The 21,531-nt window shown below is 41.7% G+C and overlaps 1 protein-coding gene across 3 annotated transcripts in view; it reads right to left on the bottom strand.

The window, feature by feature from the left end:
- ROR1 (receptor tyrosine kinase like orphan receptor 1) overlaps positions 1 to 21,531 on the bottom strand; it is a 171,880-nt gene that overhangs the window by 69,714 nt on the left and 80,635 nt on the right. The window contains exon 1 of one of the 3 annotated variants that reach the window (XM_059923995.1): positions 1,982 to 2,055. The exons of the other annotated variants lie outside the window; for them this stretch is intronic. The gene's annotated coding sequence lies outside the window, so the exon portion shown is untranslated. Of the gene's footprint in view, positions 1 to 1,981; positions 2,056 to 21,531 lie in introns of those variants that run through there. 3 annotated transcript variants of the gene reach the window in all.

Here is a 21,531-nt window from a genome sequence, read left to right as displayed (position 1 = left end):
CAGTCCTGTACCCTGGCCTCAGCCTTAGAGTCTGATTTAATAGGTCTGGAGTGGGTCCCAGATTCCTGAGGTCCTTTAAAAAATTCATTTCCCCTAGTTCTTCTAGAGATTTGGATTTAGTACGACTCCTAAACATTATTTTTAACAGTTCCCCCAAGGGATACTCATGATTCTGTAATGGTGACCCGTATAACAGAAGCTTATTGAAACTAGCTGCCAAACAACTTCCTCCCATCCTTCTCTGTGCATAAACCCTGGGACACAGGACATCCCTGGGAGACTTCTTCTCTCTGATTCTTTCCTTCAAAACTGTCATTAGTGATCAGTATCACTGATATCACTAATATTCACTTTTTTATTTTAAAATGTTATATTGGGGTGTGTGTGTGTGTGTGTGTGTGTGTGTGTGTGTGTGTGTGTGTGGTGGGTACAGTGGAGGCTCACACAACATAACTTGCCCAGGGTACAGGAGCCCCATAGCAATTCCCATTGCCAGCTTCTGCCCACGTCGCTTACCTCTTTATCTTAGAAGCAGAGAACTGCAAACATGGGGTTATTTGAAAGTTCTGGTTATTTGAGATTTTGCTAGCCTGCAGTGACTTCATGTTTTATGACTTAGAACTAAAAAGTGGTTAAAAAAGAAAAACAGATGGCAAAAATGTGATGCTCAAATCAAACCCCCAATTTATACAACTGTATAATACAATGAAACATGTCATTTATTTGCCATTAAAATGATTATGATTTAGAACAGGGCCAAACTTTGGCCACTGATGCTGAATATTTATGGCTGGCTCCCTCAGGACACAGAGAGGGGGCTACAGAAATATGCTCTTTCTCTACCCTACCTCCACTTGATGAATGATTATTTTACTTAGTAATATAGTGAGTGAGACCAAATTTGAAAATACGTCAGAGGTGAGGCCCAGTACAATTACATTTATAAATAAGGGTTACTGTAATCAGCTCTAAGTGGAGGGCTTAAAATAGAAATCTAAAAAGCGAATTGATGAAGAAAAAAATGTGTACAAATCAAGAACAGCATTTAATTTGCTGGCACTTTAAAATGTGTTTTGAAAATGTATTAACAAAGCCAGATTTTGTTTTAAAAAGGCCCCTAGTTTCCCTATTTAAAGTTGGGAAAACACAAAAGTGAAATATAATAGGCACCTTGCAAAGATCATCTCAGTGATAAAACTAGAAGAGGAATTGGTTATGATTGCTCCGTGGAGAGGCTCTGGCACCCACAACGGCTTTCTAATCACCTAAACTAGTTATCATTACCCCTAATGATTCTCACATCTGTGTAATCCTTGACAGAGGGCTTTGTGGTTAAGAGAGCCTGGGCCTTACAACTAGACATCCCAAGTTCAAATGCTGGCTGTGCTACTGACTCACGGTGTGTGCTTGAGGAAACTACATAACCTCTCTGTGCTTCAGCTCTACTTGTAAAGGTTATTCTAAAAATTAAATGAGATAATACATGTAAAGCACTTAATATAATATCTAGTACATACATGCATGCAATAAATGGCTCCTCTATTATTATTCTCACATCATTTCAACGGCCGCATGAGAAAAGTGTCATTGTCCCTGTTCCAAATGAAAAAACTGAAGTTCATTAGGCAGCATGATTTGTCACCTGCCTGCTCCACCTCCGTGGCACGGGGGAGGCTCTGGGAAGATGGACTGATGGAGGGCAAAGCCTTCCAGACTTTTGGCACACGCACAAAGGCGAGAGGCAGAACAAAAACGGCGCATTTAGGAAACAGAAGAAAACAGAGTGGAACAAAGGACCACAACTGTGCACCAAGAACTGATTATCTGTGAGGGAATAAGACATATGGAGCTATGCTGCCTAGTACAGCACTGGGCACAAGATCTGTGATTTTTCTTTTCTGACTTATCAGCATCCTCCTTGCAAAGTCCCAACACACGTGGCTTTAAGTGAAAATAATAACCATAATAAATTAAAACCTACCTTCAGGAGGGCAGCCGGCTATAGTAGAGATGACTGACCACAGGATCCAGGTGGAGATGAACCCTGACTCCTGCATTTACTAGTTTTAGGATCTTGAGCAAGTTATATCACCCCTCTGAGCCTCCGTTTCTTCATCTAGGTTAATAATTCAAAGGATGTCGTAAGGAATGTTAGAAGGATTATATGAGATAACATAGATAACTAGTCCAGGATTTCTCAATGTCAGTGCTATTGATATTCTGGGCTGGATAATTCTTTGCTGTCGGGGGCTGCCCTGTGCATTGTAAGATGTTAAGTGGCCTCCCTGGCCTCTGCCCACTGGATGCCTGCAGTACCCCTCCAGGTGTGATAACCAAAAATATCTCTAGACATTGACAAATGTCCCCTGGGAGGGCAAAAATTGCCCCTGGTTGAGAACCACCGGCCTAGTCCAGTGCCTGGCATATAATAGGTGCTCAATAAATGTTAATTCTTTCCCTCCTTTTGGATAAAGCCTCATATTTTTTTGGTGAGATGAGACCCAACTAATTTGGAATCTGTGTTCATTTAAATAATGGCAGAACTGAAGCCCATAGTTTCAGTAACATGAAAAAAGTTAGCAGTGTCCATAATAATCCAGAGGACACTGAATTTACTCATGAAAACATACTGTTTATAAACACTCATGGGAAAGCCATTTACATTCAATTTCTGTATTAAATACAAAAATTCTTAAACATTTATCCAAAAAACCCACATCTACTGCCAACAATTTTCAAGCAAATTTAAACTGATAACTATACTTAACTGAAATGAGAATATTTTTTAAAACAACTTGTTTTCTGACTGTCCTCTAATGCAGATTAATCTTCCCTTTTAATAAGCAGGTTAATGAGGTTTTGTTTCACTCACATACCTAAAGTCAAGGATATTTTATAACTATTACATTGAGGTTTTCTAAGTTCTTACTGACTTTTAAAGCAGGGAATTCTTTTGCATAGCTAACCTAACATCTTCCTGCTGCCTCTTTAGCCTGTTTTCCATTGTTCAAGCTTCAGTGGAACATGGGACCAGCTGTTTATCAGAAGAGATTCATTCCTTTATACCTGGAGATTCTAAGTAACTTCAGGCCTGGCCTGGGACTTCCACTTCCGGACCAGTGTTTCTCAACAGGGGCCAAGTTTGCACTCCGGGGGACATCTGGCAATGTCTGGAGATATTTTTGGTTTTCGTTGCAACTGGGGGCTAAGGGGCTGCTGGCATCTAGTGGACAGAGGCCAGAGTCACTGCTAAACATCCTACAATGTCCAGGGCAACCACCCACAACAAAGAACTATCCAGCCCCAAATGCCAGTAGTGTCGAGGCTGAGAAATCCCATTCTATACCACAGCTCTGAGATGATTTTAGCAGATGAACAATGAATAAACTGGTAAAAAAAAAAAAGAAACAAAGTCAATCAAATCCTGATTGTCTGGCTTTGAGATACATGTTGCCTTCTTCAGGGAGCCTTTTCTAATCTGATATTTGGAAGCTCCTCTCTGGACACCATGGGCCTGTGTACATCCCCCATCATAGCACTTAGCGCAATGCTGGCTGATGGTGGACATGTAATAAAAGACAGCTGCATAAATGCACAGCTATGGGATCCAACAATGGGTCCTTGAGTTCTTGGGGCTCTCAGAGTTCACCTGACGTCCCCTCTGGACACATCTAATGTAAGCTCTGAGAGCCTCTGAGGGGCTGCTCTTGGTAACATGAAGGGGCAGAGGCTGTGAAGGAGCTGGGTTTGCTTGTGTCACTCTTCCCTTGTCTACACCGGGAGTTGGAATTTATTTTCCTTCTCTGCCTCACACTGACAGGAATATAGATTTGGTTTCATTTAACATTTCACTTAATCGTCTGAAATGTACAAACTGAACAAACAGATCTGATTCCACACTTTCCACACTCCTTCGTGCGGTGCTGCTAAGTAGAGTTGTTAAAACAAACAGGAGGAATGTGGGAGTCAGGGCTCGGCTACTTGACGTCTCGTTAGCCATTTATGCCTCAGCCTCCCGTTCTCCCCAACCTCTCCCCAGCCCCACTCTGCGCTTCTCGAGGGCACTGTCTTCTTCTCCTCATTGCCTGAACATCGGAGGTGCTACAGTTATTGATGGGCTCCAGCTTTTCATGTCTGACCGATAACTATGCAGCATATAGAAGTTTCCCACAGGTTGATAAAAAGATGACAGTTGATCTTCAAGTTGTATTCAATCAACTTCTAAGATTCTTTGCTACTTCTTGATTAGGCCAAGCACACTTCTGGTCAAGAAGCCTTTACACTGGCTGTCCCCTTTGTCTGGAATACTCTTCTTTCAGATAGGCTAGTGGCTCACTCCTTCATTCAGGCATTTGCCCAAATGTCACCTTATTAGAAAGGCCTTCGCTAGCCAACCTAAGTAAGGTAGCAGCCCTCGACCACGTCACTTGATTTCCTCTACTCTGCTTTCTATTTCTTCTTAAGCAGTCATCCCTTCCTCGCATTGTTGGCTCCCCCGTCAAGAATGTAAGCAAGCTCCGTAAGAGAAAGAGCAGAATCTCTGCCTATTTCTTCCGCTGTTTTATCCTTAGTTCTTAGAGCAGTCGCTGGCTCATACAGCTGCTCAGTGAATATCTGTGGAGTATGGGAAAGTCTCCTGGCCAGTCTTGGTCAGGAACTTGTACCATGACCACTTCCACCTTTCCCCCACTCCACCAGCATGTGAAGGGTTATTTAGTGCATTAGTTAAACCCTCATCTCTAAATCAATTCCACACATTCCAGCTGGTTATTATTTAGTGTTTATCAAAACAGCTTAACTAAGGGCTCCTGAAGACTCCTTAGGAAGGAGACAGGCTCATGGTGAGCAGGGACTCCCTATCCCCTGTCCCTCCCCACCCACCATGGCACTGACACCCTCTCCACACCCTCAGGCACAGAGTCCCTTGAAGTCCTGGTTTTAAGGTCTTTATCATACTCTGGGCATAACTTAAAACTCTTTCCTACTTTACTTTTCATAAAGTTCAGCTGAACTGTTTTTCTCAGACCCACCATAGAAGGTAAAAATAAAGGAGACTTTCTACCCATAAAACTGTAAAACACTCTCATGGTTTCATCTGTGACCCCAAACCTTTCTTTTTTTCAACCCCCTTTTATTTTTGTAAAAGAATGCACTATGTGCAGGCATCTGGCTTGTAAAAATAAATACAGCGACTGGTTTTCCCAAATAACTTGGCCTAATCACTGAGCGCCCCTGAAAAGACTTGTCTCTTGAGATGTGGCAATCTTACGAAGCGATCTATTCCACGGTCCAGGCACAGAGAGGGCACCTACCTAGGTTGAATTACAGGCCCCAGGGTGTCTGGATTTTGACTCTGGGCTAACTCTGGACTCCACAGAATTAGATGTTTTCTTGTGGAGGGTGGATCACTGGTGTTCATGATACCCTTAAAACAGATTTGTTTTGACTCGGATATGTGTAGCCTTGATCACTGGAGGGCAATGCACCAGCAGGGGTTTTGATATTTGTCCAGCTTTATTTTACAACTGGACTTAAAAATAGAATGGATGTTTGGAGTATTTATTTATTAAAATTAAGTGATGCTGATATGAAGTCACCGGAAAGCAGCTATCTCTAAATCAAGGTATCGATGTTAGTATTTTGGGACATTACTGATAGACATTTTAAAAAATCACTTTTAACTATTTTTAAAAATCAAAAGATTCAATTGAAATCAATTTAGTTCAAGATACAGTTATTAAGTATCTACTGTGGTAACATTTTAAAACTTTTTTCAGAAATCTTTTTCCAATTTTTAAAATATTCGGTTCAGTAAACACCTAATTTATTTGCAACAATAAACCCACAAACTTCTTTTAGCAAAAATGAGCCTGTGTTGCTTGAAATTCTAATTATCTTAATTATTTAATTCAGGGAAAAAATATTAGCCTATATGCAAACTTTAAAACATTGGGTCAGGCAACGAATTTGTTTTTATCATTATTTCTCGATTTACGATCCACTAGAAAATATAAACACTTTATTTCTGCTTTTACAGTTTCCGGTTAGAATGCAAATGCTCCGGAGCAGAATGTTCCTTCAGTGGCCTCTGATGAGTTCAGATGCTCAAATGAGTTTCCCCATCCTTCTCATGCTACAATAACAATTATAATGGCAACTGGCATTGAGCACTTAGTAGCCATGAACATTTACAGAGAGCTTCCTAAGGGCCAAGTACTGTGCGTCACAGCAAACCAATGCCCTGGAAGGACCACTGGGGTTTAAGGCAGATCTAACACACAAATGTGTGGGGCTTTGGCAAGACTCTTAACCACACTGAGATTTAGTTTCTTCATCCTTGTGATGGATGTAAAAGACTCTGCCTGCCTCATGGAGTTATAGCTTAGTGCTGGAGGTATACTTTGATATTCAGAATCATAGGTTCAGTCCTCAGCAAACTCATCGCATAATTCCAGAAGTGTATAAGTCTCCTGTGAGCATAAACTATGCCTCACTTCCTGATGTATCCATAGCACTGGGGCCCCACCCATAAACATTTCTTGAGTAAGTGGATCATATATGTGAAAGTGCTTTAGGAACGGTAAAACAGGCAAGATTCCATTATTATTATTTATAACGTTAATTCCCTTCTGCAACTTATTTCACCCAGAGCCCTAATATTTATTTCTCATGGTTCTCGAGGAAATGATTTACTTACGACTAAGAGAAAACTATTCTAGGCTGATGAAATCCTGAAGTCAAACGGGGTCTGCTTTAGCTCTGTAACAACCTTACAAAACTAATTCTGCCCCACATACAGCTGGGATGAAAGAATCAGGCACATAGCACATTTGTGAACAGAGATCCCCTCTGGTGGGACCCTGAAGGAGGGGTGCTGAAGAATCATGGAACCTGAGATCGCATCGTCAAAAACACGGAGGGGCGATCGCTGGGAAGAAACCTGAACAAGTTACAGAGAGTGATGATAAAGCCAGGCCTGCACTAATAAAGTGTTTTCACTTCCAGCTGCGCTCTTTTTGTTTCGCCTGGAGTCCCAGTTTGTCCCACGGCTCAGCACACCTGAGAATACTGGCCTGAGGAGGAATGGTAGAGGTGAGCCAGCGGCATCATCGCTGTGAGAGACCTCGAGCTAAGAGAAGGGTCAGGAACAGCACTTTTCTATTTACCCCTGAGAGAGTGAAGACGTTGAGCTGCTTGAATTGCACAACCTGACCCCTTCTCCCACCATTTCAGAGGGGGTTTGGGGAATGAGCTTGCAGGGTGACCGCCTCTGCACGGAAGCACAGCACATCTAAAAACCTAAATGCTTGTGGTAAGAGTCTTTCTCCCTGACCACACTGTGTGGACTTCTCACCCACCGTGCACGCCTTTGGGTCCAGTCAATTGGCAGCTTTCACTCAATTTCAACACTGCCTTGGGGCCTCCCCCGATTACCTGGAACAAATCTGCAAGGGCTGAAGTTTTCCTAGAGCCAGAGAAATATTGCTTTGTGATCAGCACGTGACTTGGGCTGAGAGTTAAATACAAGAAACAGTGAGGCAGATGTTAAGCCTTGTAGATGAGTAGCAATTGTGTCTAGATTGAATGAGAATGCCCTCTCTTTCCAAAAATGTGTCCATCAAGTAGCAATTACTATGCAGCCGTCACACCTCAAATGCTTCAAACTGTCCACCATGGCTCAAGAGGTTCTGGAGCTTGAAGGAGCCAAGAGATGGATTCAGAGTACCACTTGTCACTGAATAAGGACACAGGTAATGAGTTTGGGAATCTGGCTTCTTCTAGTACTGATTCTGCCTTAACAAGCTGCAGAAACGTAGGTAATTCACTTTGATTCTCTCTCTCTCTCTTTTTTTTCTTGGTAAAATCAGAATAATCGGGGACTTCCCTGGTGGCGCAGTGGTTAAGAATCTGCCTGCCAATGAAGGGGACACGGGTTCAATCCCTGGTCCGGGAAGATCCCACATGCCGCGGAGCAACTAAGCCCGCACGCCACAACTACTGAGCTTGCGCTCTAGAGCCCGTGAGCCACAACTACTGAGCCTGCGTGCCACAACTACTGAAGCCTGTGCACCTAGAGCCCGTGCTCCACAACAAGAGAAGCCACCTCAGTGAGAAGCCTGCGCACCGCAACGAAGAGTAGCCCCCGCTCACCACAACTAGAGAGAAAAAAAAAAAGCCCCCGCGCAGCAACGAAGACCCAATGCTGCCAAAAATAAAGGGGAAGAAAAAGAGAATAATCGTACCCAGAGCAGAATAACTTTGTTGTAGGCAAGGCATTGTTTTGAGGCTTAAAAAAGAAAAAAGATGTGTTTGGAAAATGCACAAATACAATCCTACCTGTGGTAGACAGACTAATGCCCTCCTCTCCCCCAGCCCCGCCTTGCCAAATATACATATCCTAATCCCCAGAACTTTTGAATACATTACGTTACATGGCAAGGGGAAACTAAGGTTGCAGATGGAATTAAGATCAGTAATCAACTGACCTTAAAGAGATTATCCTGGATTATCTGGGTGGGTCCAATGTAATCAGAAGCATCCTTTAAATGTGTAAGAAGGAGGCAGAAAAGTCAGTGTTAGGGTAATGCAGGGTAAGAAAGATTCTACTGCCTATTGCTGGGTTTGGAGATACAAGGGACCAGGAGCCAAGGAAGGCAGGCAGCCTCTAAAAGCTGGAAAAGGCAAAGAAATGCATTCTCCTTTAGAGCCTCTAGAAGGAACCTTGATTTTAGCCCAATGAGACTTACTTCAGACTTCTGACCTCCAGAACTGCAAGGTAATACATTTGTGTTGTTCTAAGCCAGCAAGTTTGTGGTCATTTGTCATAGCAGCAATTAGGAAAGTAAGTGAGCAAATTAGAAAGTGGATCATTGTTGACATTGACATCATCATCATTATCATCATCAAGGCTTTATTTCAAGTATGAGCCTGGGAACGAGATTTCTAGCAATATATAATTTTGGTAAAATTCTCAGAAACGAAACCAGATGGCTATCTCATGAGGCGGTTGCAGAAGGATTTTATCTTTAGGAATGCTATCATATTGTTTCTATGCAAACACTGATAGCGTTTTTCACATTATTTATTTATTTTACAAACCCTTTGTTGCCAATACAAAAGTACACTTCAGAGTGAATTGATTTTAGCATATTATTCTTTAAGAAGCTTATCTGGAATATCTTTGTTAACATAGCTAAAAGATCTAAGCCTTAAATTTAGCTCCGCGAATTATAAGCTGTAAAATTTATAGCATATCACTTCACTTCTTTGGCCCTGGTCTCTCTTCTGGTAAAATACTTGATGAGTGAACTAGATACTCTTTCTTAGATCTCTTCCAGGTTTAAAAATGCTGAGTCTAATTTCTGTTTTATATAATGTGAGACCAAGACCGAATAGAAGTAAGTTTTGTGCCTGAATTCTAATAATTCAGACTTTGGGGGGAATAAGCTTTTAAAATTGAAGTACAATATACATACAGAAATCTACACAAATCATAAATATAGAGCCTAGTGAATTTTCACAAGGTGAATACACCCACATAACTACCATCTAAGTAAGATGTAGAACTTTACAGAACCCAGAAATTTCTCCTACGGCTCTCTTGGTCATTTCCCACAAAAGTAACCATTGTTCTGACTTCTATCACCTTATGTTAGTTTTTCATCTTTTTGAACTTTAGAGCAACTTAATTCTATAATTTCTACTTCTTTGCACTCGACTTTCTTTCAACATGTCTGTGGGGTTCATCCATGTTGTTGCCTGTAGCTATAACTCATTATTTCTTGCTGCTATGCAGTAATTTTCTTTTTGCTGCTATCCAATATGCTATGACTATATCATACCATAATTTATTTATCTATTCTATTGTTCATGGAAATTTGGGCTATTTCCATTTGGACACTCTAATAACTTAGATTTTGCTTCTCAAGTTAATCTGTTTGTAAAATAGAAAGCATTTTGTTCTACTTTTAATTTATTTTGAACATACATATTTTCCATATTCTGTCTAGCAGAGAGACCTCTAAGAGACAAAGTCAATAGGGCCAGAGCAAGATCAACTTTCTCTGGATATTGCACCTTATCTGTCTGAAAAGGGATTTTACAGACTCACTTGTTTCTCTGTAGACAAAGAGGAATGAAACAGCTGATGGCTGAGGCCTCTAATAATGCCAGTACTGGATGGTCGGTATGTATGATAAGCATGACTGCAATAGGAAGGTAGTCTGAACCCACCTGAAGAATTTTCAGACCCCTGGATTTGATATAGTCAATAGGACTGTTTTGTTCTGTGTAATAGAAACCACAGCTTCAGAAAGGAATGACAGACTGCATTACATGGTGAGAAGGGTGTCTCACTGAACTGAAGGACAGAAATAGAACCAAGATATAAGCCACCACAGGATGTCTTTCCATTTCTCTCTCTGTTTTTCTTTCCAACGTTCAATACACATGGCAAGTAAGCCTCTTGATTTTCCATGCTGACTCTCTCTTGGTCCTCGTTCCTAGCTTGGCCCACTCAAGACCTGACTTGAATCAAACGTTAAAATTATGGCTTCTGGAAGCCCCAATTTCTGGATGGTGTGAGTTCGAGGAATGACAGGGAATGGTTCCTAGAGAAGGGGTGTTGTTGGCTAAGGTCTGGGAAAACAGCCTCCAAGGTGCTTACAATAGACACACGAACTTTGGAGAGGGGCAGCCGACAGTAGTTATTTAAGAAGAGCTACGGGGACTTCCCTGGAGGCCCAGTGGTTGGGACCTTCGCCTTCCAATGCAGGGGTTGTGGGTTGGATCCCTGGTTGGGGAGCTAAGGTCCCACATGCCTCGAGGGCAAAAAGCCAAAACAAAAAACAGAAGCAATATTGTAACAAATTCAATAAAAACTTTAAAAATGGTCCACATCAAAAAAAAAAAAAAAAAAAAAAAAAGAAGAGCTACAAAGTAGCTCATGAAATTGAGTCGGGCTTTATTACCTAAATTTGCCATATTAAGAAAGGGCTTTATTCCGGCCAAGCCCTAGTCTGCATTCTTTATCCTGTGGTGTAGGAGAAAGAGCAGCTTTTGAAATCAGATAGGACGAGCTTCAATCCAAGTTCACCACTTCTGGCTGAGTTTCATTGGATAAGTTACTTAACCTCTCTTTGTCCATGTCCCCCATCGGTAAAATGGGAATAATAATAATGCCCACCTCATAAAGTTACTCTGAGAATTAAAGACAGATGTATAAGTATCAAACACGCTGCCTGGTCCATAAATCTTTTTCCCTACTCTTTTCCAGTGTTAAAGGGGAGGTGGCATATAGTAAAGTCGAGGCAGTGGTAGGAATTCGGGTGGGGAGATTGAACCAGAATCAGAAGCCTTGTAATCTGACCCTGGCATCTATAGCTGTGGAGTCTTAGACAAGTCACTACAACTCACTGGGTCTCATTTTCTTGACAAATGAAAAAGGGGTTTAGGACAGGGCTGTATCAGTGAAGTTATAACTGCTTCTAGAAGTCGGAGGGCTCCCCATAAGTGCTTAGGTGTTGCTGAGTGTGGGAGAGGGCAAATAGCAAGGGAAGTGCAGTTTGGTAGAACTCCCCTACTTCCATCCCCTTCTTTTATCTGTTTTATAAATTGAGGTTTTGCATCAGATTTGTTTAGGGGGGGAAAAGTGAGCTGCTTAAAAAATTTAAAAGCATCTTGAAAAACACCAGATGACATGCCCTCTGGAGTCCTTCCTGTTCGAAAACATAGAGGCTCTGCTAAATGCCTTCCATGGTTGGAGCCCAGCTACCTCCAGAGCCAGAAGCAGCCTGGACATTTTCAGCAACCCATTAAGGTGTCTGTCTTGGGACAGCAGGAAAAACAAACCCTACAAAGGGCCATGGCTGAAATAGAGAGAGACTCATCCAACTTGTCCAGAAAACAAACCAAACACCCACTCTCAAAACGCATTATTAATATAGTAAAGGAAATGTCAGCAGGACCATAAAGATGTCTCTTTCAAAGTGGATGAACAACCTGGGCTCTGCTTTGATGATGGCTTGTGACTTCCCAGCTAACAGAGGACAGCTCAAGAGTGCAAAGCCGTCCTACGTGGTCATTCTTACCTAAACAGTTGGCCCCGTGTGGCAACTGTGAAAACACACACGTCTTTCACAAACCCACCATTGACAGACGTGTCTACATAGAAGGTATTCCACAGGGGATAATGGATCTAGCTTGTGCATTTTGTGCTGTATTGAGCCAGGTAAGAAGCAGGATGAAAAGGAGATTATTCTTGTGATAAGAAATTCATTCTTAGAGCAACAATCACAGGAGGAAAAGTCTCCATTCTTTCTGTAAATGAAGACCATAAGCAGATAATTTATATATTGAAATCAGATATTAATCTACGGCAGTAGTTTTCAAACTCTTTTGGAATAGATTTTCTAGCAGAAGCTCAAAAATGTGATGGAGTTGAAAACAGTTTAACAAGAATGTTTATTCTGATGGAAGTAGAGATGAGGGGTAGGGAGGGATAAGCCTGCCTGTTCTATACAACCTTCTGCTTCTCTATGCCAGTATCCCTCTTGAGTCAGATCCCAAGGCACCTCTGTGAATACCTGAGGGCTCCCGGGAACAGTTTGAAAATCACTCACTAGTCCTACCTTCCCTATTTATAGATGACAAAACTAGGCACAGAGAGGCCAAGTGACTTGCTCAGAATTCAGGGCATGATGAAAGGGAAGACCGGGGCTAAATCCAGGCCTCTTGATATCCAGCCCAGTGTTCTTGCCATTATATAACATGGAGTCATTCTAACAAGGTGTCTGAAACCATCTGCAGTTCACTTCGTAGGAGTCACACAGTCAGATACAAACTGTTTAAATTCTCAATGATGTTTTTTTTTCTTCGCTTGTCTAAAGGATACTTGGCAGGAAAGAAGGGAGAGAGGAAAGGAGGGAGGTAGGGAAAGAGGAAGGGAGGGAGGGAAGAGAGAATTAAATTTCAACATTAAAAGCACGGGCAACTACCCCACCCTTCCTAGAGTCCCAATCAAAACTATGGATAAGTAATTTGCAAGGGGAGAAAATATGATATCAAAATGATTCTTTGCTTACTAAATTCAGTGACTTCAATGACCCTTGAAGGAACTAAATGGTCCAAGGCCCCATCCCTCCATTGTCTCATCCATCCAACTCATAGACTCTTTACAGAGATATCACTTGTGGCTGGGATATGGGGAGTGAATGACCCCAGACTTCAAGAAACTCAGTTTTGAGGAGAAAAGGCATGGCTTGATGCTAAATCTTATGATGGGAATAGGATGGGGAAAAGAAAGAGACGGAGAGGAAGGGAGAGAGCGGCAGGGGAAGAGAGAAGAGGAGAGGCAAGAATATTATGGTGGTCAGTGGTTGGGGATGAGAAGGAAGAATCCCAGGTAGGCATTACATGTGGTAGGATGGAGCTTAAAAGAGAGTATTTCCAGGGTCCCACAGGCCCAGAATGGGACGTGTGCCCTGGACTACCAAAGATCAGACTGGCAACCAGCAGGCTGATAGGACGCTCTTCTGGATCCCAGGACACAAAGGGATCCAAGTTTGTCATTTTCTTTTCCTCCTAGCGACCTCATCTATAAAATGCGATTACAAATATGCTGAAATTTAATACATTAAAAGGAGTTTATTGATCTCCTCACGGTCTATAATGCTGGTATTATGGTCTCTGGTCAGCTGTCAAGGTGTGCTAATGCAAAATGTGAAAGAAACATGCTTCCGGGTTTGTTTGGTGGCAGGGCCCAATCTGTATTTCATACTCTAGTCAGACCTTTCACAAACTTATACCACTATGCTAATGTGTGCCTGTCTGGGGTGTGGAGGAAGCACCCCCCAGCTCATCCTTGATAACTTTTGAAGCATTCATGAGTCAGAAGCAGCAACCCTGCATACATGGGAGTGAACTGCATGTTTCAATAGGTTTAGTGTTAAGACATGGGCTTCAGACTCAGACAGACTGGTATTCAAATCCTAGCTGCCTTTAACCATCTACAGGATCTCTGGACAAGTATTTAACTTTTCTATGTCCCAGTGGGGATGAGAACAAATGTATCAAACTAATAGGGTTGCTTTGAAAATTACTTGAATTAATACATAAAATGGCCATTATTACAACAGGCCCATATAAGTGTGAGAAATTCATGTTAGAGCCCCTGGATAGAACTAAGCTATGCAATCAGAAAAAGGATGTTCAGCAGGGAAAAAAAGGGAACTTTAATGATATTGGTGAGCTAAATAGCATGACTTCTCCCACTCTCTCACCTTTTTCTAGGCCTGGGAGTAAGATTTCACGTTGATTTTCACTGAGGAAAACCACCCAACTGTTTGCTTCTCACCAGGACAACATACTTTTTCCTTCCTCCTCTGTGTAGTCAAGTGCAAACAGACTCCAGATTCTAGTCTGTAACAATCGCCATATGGGGTAGGAACTGATTTCCTCTTGGAAAACAATTCTAGAACATCGAGCTTTTGGGTCATTTCCTTGCACTCTGATGACATCATATCCCAACTTGTTTATTTATTCATCTTTAATTATTGCTGTATGTACATTCAACAACCATTGGAGGTACTTATGTACTGACTAAACAGAGCATCAGAGAGTCTTTACTAAGGCAGCTTAGGGTGCATGAGATATTTGACATAATTAAGGTTTCAATGAATCGACTAAAGTTTATCCAAATGTGACTTCTGAGATCCTCTGCTCTTTTGAATAGATACTTATGAACATGGTTCTGTTTCTCCCCAAAGGCCTGTAACGTGACCCACCATGGGTGTTCCTTGAATGAGCCATGAGACATACCTAAACGTGGGATAAATGCAATTGATCTGGATGTGGAGACTACAATGGGCACTTTCTCTTCAATGTGCAGAAGAGTTGTTACATTTCCCTTATTCCACTGTGAATATCAAATATTTTCCTGCCTCCAAAAACTATAAGTTGTGGCCAGATTTTCACATATTTTTTTCTCATTTATGAAAAGTATAGCTATAGACATAGAAATGTACCCCACTCATTGTTAACATTTTCAAAGAAGAAAAATGAGTTTGATGTGTACATTCCAGCCTGTTTATTCTCTGGTTAATATCCCTCAACAGAGCCTGTCCATACTCATACTTCTTAACCTACTGGTTTGATTATTTAGTTATTATTATCAAGGCCAGCTAAAATGGTAAGCACTAACTTGGGAAATAAAACAGTGTACCAAAGGTGAAATGTATCATAATTTTGAGTACAATAATTTCTTTTCACTTTTGGAGTAATCCTCCTGAAAAATACCAATAACAGTATTTAGTCACAATGGAAATATATTTTAAAACATAGTAAAAAATGTTCTTGAAAACCTGTATCCAGAACAAATGAGATCTGTCATTTTTAAGCTCTGTTCTCTCAGTTCTACAGAAAACATTGTAGAGATTGGTTCTGTTGACAAGATATATATTCTGCAGCCTGTATTTCTCCTCAAAGGTTTCAAACTAGCCCTTAATGTCTTAAAGTGTACTGTCTTTTGCATATGCATTCTCCTTATTTCATTTAACGTAAGGCTTGCCTGAATGCTTTTCCCAATTATCAGGTTACTAAAGATCATATTTCTCTGGGGCTGATCTTTCTCGTCGTTTGTATCTCTCAGGACTCTTGGTTGAAAATGACAGAATCCCACCCTGATCTACTTTAAGCAATAAAAGAATATTTACTGGCTCACTGGCCAATGTCTAGGAAGAGCAGGGGTGGAGCTGGCTCAGGAAAGACTGGATCCAAGGTATCAGATACTCCTATCTGTCTCTCATCTCAACTTTCTGGTTTTATAGCCACAGGCAAAGCCAGATTTATACTGCAGTAACACATCTAGAAACACAAGAGAGCTTTTTTGTCCGCTCCATATTAGAAAAATTTTGTGGAAGCATGAGGATTGGCCTGGCTTGTGTCATCTGCCCATCCTTGGACCAGCCTCTGTGGTCTGAGTGTGAAGCACTCTGGCGGGCATGCCCATAAGACTCATATAGTTAGTGAGAAGGGACATATTTCCTCCAAATTAAGAGGAGCTATTTTGGACATACAAAACAATACATGCCCATGATCCTTTCATGCGAGGGCATAATACGAATAGATCACTCCTTTTTGGATCATTCCTTATATTACCTTATGCTCAATAATATTGAGAAACAATAATTACCGTCATGTTCTTTTAAGGAGACTGAATTGAATTGTGTCTACATGAAAAAGACTGTGGATTTTAAGTTGGGCGCACAATTTTAAATCACTATCTCAAAACCACAACTAGCAAAAATGCAGCTTGGCAAGGTATCACTCTTCCAGCAAGCCCCAGTGAAAACAGTAGCCTTTCATTAAATAAACACAGCATTCACAGGAGACCCAGTCTCCTAGCCTGCGGATCTCTGACTGTCCTCACCAATGGAATCATTATCCACATGCAGAAACCAAACAAAACCTAGTTACACATGTAACTCATTTGTTATCCAAATCTTCACATTCAGCAATTATCAGTTACTTGTTGACAGACTGATTGATAAAAGTTCCAAAAGGATTAGCATTCATTTCTTTCAGGTTGTTTTGTTTTGTTTTTATTTTAATAAACTCTGTCATGCAGCAGGGCTCTCCTCACTACATTTTTGTGTCTTTACGTCCAGATCCTGGAAACTGCAGGCAGTTTCAGGGACCCCTGCTTTACATCATTACTGCTTATCACAAAACAATAGCAAATACATTTCTGTGTAGATCAGAGAATGTAAATGAACATTAAGCCCACATTACTTCAGGTGGAAACTATGCCATCAAAACTGAAAAGAAAAGGTCAGCCTTCACGTAGTGTCCAGGATCCCCGTAGTATTAGCACAACGATTGGGGTCTGAACCACCATAGTACATTAGCAGTTGGCATCCATTCGGAGAAAAGACGATGGGACAAAGCCACGGCATGAGCCAACTGCTATGAAACAGAACCCAGCTGGAGCCACCAGGGATCCCAGCTCTGCTTCTTATTGATAGTGAAATCTTGAGCAAGTTTCTTAGCCTTCATAAGCCACGATTTCCTCAGTTGAAAATGGTCCTTATAGTTGGATTGTCCCAGCATTAATATGACAGTGTAATTGTGACATTTAGCAAAGTGCTCAATCACCGAAGTGGCAATAGTTAAGCCCTAAATAAAGCCCTAAATGATATTAAGATCAGAGTAATAAGCATTTTCTGCAGCAGAGAACAAGCCACATGCCCTTTATCTAATGGTCTGTACAGGATGGAGTGTGAAAAAGAGAAGCATTAGATAATAGCCCTGCCCTCAGAGGGTTTATTGTCTAGCTGGGGAGGGAGCCAAAGGGAATACACACACATGAAATGACAACAGAACAATACTCAACAGCAAAAAATATAAAATTACAGATGCTGACTGTGCATATGAAAGTAGTTTAGAACAGAGGGTGAGACTTGAAAGCTGGGATAACGGCTTCTAAAATATAGACACTGCAATGGCACAGATGCCGTCAGTTTTGTCCATTGTTCTATCCATAGCACCTAGACCAGTGCCTGGCTCTTAGTGGGTGGTCAATAAATATCTATCTAGTGAACAGATGAATGAATTGTTTAAACAATTAGTGGGAACGCTCTGGACTTGGAATACGAAGACCTGGTTGGGATCCCTGCTCAATAGCTCTGTATTACTGGAGAACTTCCTTAACCTGTCTGAACCTCAGTTGCCTTATCTGTAAAATGGCTATCTAATCCCCACCCACTACGTGGGTTTGTCATACAAATAAATAACACATTTTCTGTGAAAGGCACTGATCCACAGCGGGCACTTGACAAATGGCAGTAAAAATGCAGTTGTAAGGAGGAACTGGAACCTTAAGGATGGGGCACAAATTCGGATAAGTAGAAAGAAAGCAATTTTAATGCTGCATTTACCCCTATGTCCCTTAACTCGGGCTCCAAAACCAGTAAGGGTGTCCACAGAATAACAGGATGGAAGACTGTTTTTCTTTCCCTCCATGGTAACCAACAGCTCATGCTTCCTTGCTGTTAACAAGATCAATAAACTTGGCACATTCAGAAATCGACAATTAACCCCTTTTACAACAACACTTAAAGTCACAGGCCTCTCTATTTTATATGGCTAAGCAGGCTGCTGAGCACGTGGTTTTTATTACTGCCCTCCCCACCTTAAAAAGAAAAAACACGACTACTAATAATTTAACACCTTATAGAACCTGTCCCTCTCTTAATGATTTTGCAGGGAAGCCCTGTGCACTGCAGCTGTCTTTGCAAGGGCCACCTTCACGTCCATGCTGCTTGGGGGAACTATATTATCTTTGGTCCTGCTTACCTTTCTAAATGTTTTATGGTTTACAGCTGTGGTGAAAAGCATTCTGGGGTCAGCAGAGATTTATTCTCCTTTTTAATGTTTTTACTAGGCTGAATAAACACATTCTCGAGGAATGAAACCTCTGGCCATGTTGGGAATATGGAAACCTGGGCTCCACTCCGTAATGGCAGCTCTTTTGTGACTGACACTTGCTTGTAACAACGGGTGCCATTGTCAGCTTTGAATGGGACCTCGGTCAGGAGCCCTCAGTGGGTTCCAGAGCACCCACCGCATGAGCGTCTGTGTCACAACCCTACCTGAAATCGCCTTCCTTTTTGCAGGATCCCATTAACACCTGTAGGAAAACGCTGCGCTTTAAGGGCTCTGGAGAGTCTGGAAGGTTGAGAATGCATAACTGATACTATTTCTTTGGCGATTTTATATCCAGCATGTGCTCATTTAAATATTTTTGCCAAATGAACCTAGATAAAGTGAGTCTTTTCCCGAAATTCAAACGAACCCTTAATTTTTATGAGGTTTGTAAACCTTCAGCAAAACAATTTCTTTAAAAGGAAAAAGAAAGTATTTCCTTAAGCTTGCTCATTCCGTAGATTTTGGCTAAGACTGTTCACAGAATTACTCGTATGCTCTGAGAAAGACTATTCATATAGTGATTTGGAGCTGGGTGGAATCAGAAAGTATTATAAATCTCTTCACATGACATTCCTGCAAACTTTGCCAGGCTGGGACTAAAACAGGCTTGGAAGCCAACAGGCAGCACCTGCACAGCCCACTACAAGGCAAACGCTGGCCTATCATTTGACCTTCTCAAGGTGTCTCCAACTTTGGCTTCAAAGTCAGACGAATAAAGAGCTTTGTCTTGTTGCAGGGCTTTGGGGGTAATTAGCAAGCATAAGTCATCCTTGCATCCTCATACCAGTTGGCGGCTTTGGAGAAACTGACATGCCTGGCTCATTGCTTTGTTTTGCATTGCTTTTCTCTTCATAAGAACAGTGTAAAGGCCTCTCCATGAACTGGCTCTTGGAGCCACATCTGGCTCATACTAATGAGAGTTGCTGTGGTTGCTGCCACTCAGATGATTTCAGGCTACTGTTCTGGGCTCTGCTCTGCTCTAAATGTATCGCCATGTTCCTAAGATATCACAGGTTTGCAGATATTATGTTACTGAAACAATTATTTCAATAGAAAAAAATACTTGGGAGTTAGGCACTTTCACACTTAACAACAGTGATTTTTTTTCCTTGTAGGAATGTCAATAATAAAGGTTTCCTTTATAGCCCAAGGAGTTGAGGGACCAGGATAAAGCTATAAAGCCTAAACACCATGCAAATCCAGACTGATGATATAGCGCTTTTGCTCAGGAGACCAACATTTCTTCTTTGATCATACTAGGTCTCACATAGAGCATGGTGATTCTCAGTCATTCTCATCATCTTTATCATCCATTGTTATGAAGAATAAAGTACAATGCCGCCCAAACAAAGCAGATGGGTATCTACGCACTAGTTCTTTTTCTACGCATGTCGATAATTACAATAGTAGATCTCATAGTGTGAGTCTCTTTCCCTGAACACTCAAGTTACATCTGAGCTGGGAACACTCAAACTCTAAGAGAAATGTCATTACTTCTCTGTCCTTTCTTGCCAATTAGAGCCACAGTCCTTTGGTCCAGTACTTTTACAGAGACCGAACTTCATGCATCTAAGGCAAGAATTTCCCTTGGGAATTCCCTGGCGGTCCAGGGGTTAGGATTCTGTGCTTTCACTGCCAAGGGCACAGGTTCGATCCCTGGTCAGGGAGCTAAGATTCTACAAGCCGTGTGGGGCGGCCAAGAAACAAGAATTTTCTTCACCCCATCACATTTCTTGAGGGATAACTTAGTGAGTGTGCACATTAGCTGTTCCTGACTTCTCCCGCCTTTAAATAGTTTCCCCAATGCATTCCCTTAATTTCAGAGGCTTTCCTGGTCATTTCAGTTATTGGAAGACATAGTGAGTATGACGTTCCTCATTCTTACCCATTATTCTCATCCGGCTCTCTGTCATTCCAGCCATGTTCTCTTTCTTCTCTCCAAGTTCCAGAGAAGAAGTTTCTCTCTCCCTGTTGACATCTAACCCCTCTACCTGTCCTGGGTAGCTTTTCTCTTCCCATTACCTCCAGGATTTTAACCCCACAATGGTTGTTTTTGTTCCTCAGGGTCTTCAAAGACCTCTTCCAGAAATGGTCAGATCTTCCTAAAGACACACACAGTCTTACTTCTCCTGAGCCCAATTTTCCTCCTTTCACTCACAAACATTTTAAATGTGAGGTCTACTGTCATTACCTCCAGTAACTTCTCACTGTGTTTCTTTTTCTTTCTTTCTTTCTTTCTTTCTTTTTTTAAATTTTGGCCACATCGCACAGTTTGCAGGATCTCAGCTCCCCATCAGGGATTGAACCCGGGCCACGGCAGTGAAAGCGCTGAGTCCTAACCACTAGACCACAAGGGAACTCCCAGTGTTTCTTCTTGATTACTGTACATAAGGCACCATTCTTTCTCTGAAGCGATCTCTCGATGGCCAACCACAATTTCGGTTTCTAAATGCACAATCTTAGGCCCCACTCATTTTCCTTTGAAATACTCTGTTTATCCCCTACTCTCCAAAAGCTCTCTCTCTCCTCCATGGTTTCTATGATCTTGTACTTTCCTGGTTTTTCTTCTAAATCTCTAATAACTTTTCCCCTCCCATACTGATCTCCTATACCCCCTCCCAATGATGAGTGTCACTTAACGCTCAAACCTTGCTCTTCCATTCCTCCTCTGGTCATGCTGTTGGGAAGGCCCTTGGAATTCAGTTATCTCTCAATCTGATTGTCTTCAAGACCCATCCTATTTTCCCTCCAGCATAATTGCATTTGGATGTACAAACCATCACCTGGGCCAGTTCCAGTCCTCAGGAAGCAGAAGCTAAGATGGAGTTAAAAGTACAAGAGATTTATCGGGGGTGTTGTTTGTGGATGAAAAAGGGGAAAAGAGTAAAACACACAGAGAGAGGCTTCAGACTGTGATGCAGTCCTGACATCTTAGAAAAGAGAGGGGGAGGGAAGGAGGATTAGGAAGGAAGAGCATCAGACCAAGGTGCAGCTCTGAGTCTGGGCCAGCCCAGTGGAGAGCCCCAGAGCACTGACTGCCTATCAGAG

This window comes from Balaenoptera ricei, chromosome 1, assembly GCF_028023285.1.
Source record: "Balaenoptera ricei isolate mBalRic1 chromosome 1, mBalRic1.hap2, whole genome shotgun sequence".
Taxonomy (NCBI): Eukaryota; Metazoa; Chordata; class Mammalia; order Artiodactyla; family Balaenopteridae; genus Balaenoptera; species Balaenoptera ricei.
The sequence above is the reverse complement of the archived record's forward strand: the minus strand, read 5'-3'. Positions and strand labels throughout refer to the sequence as shown.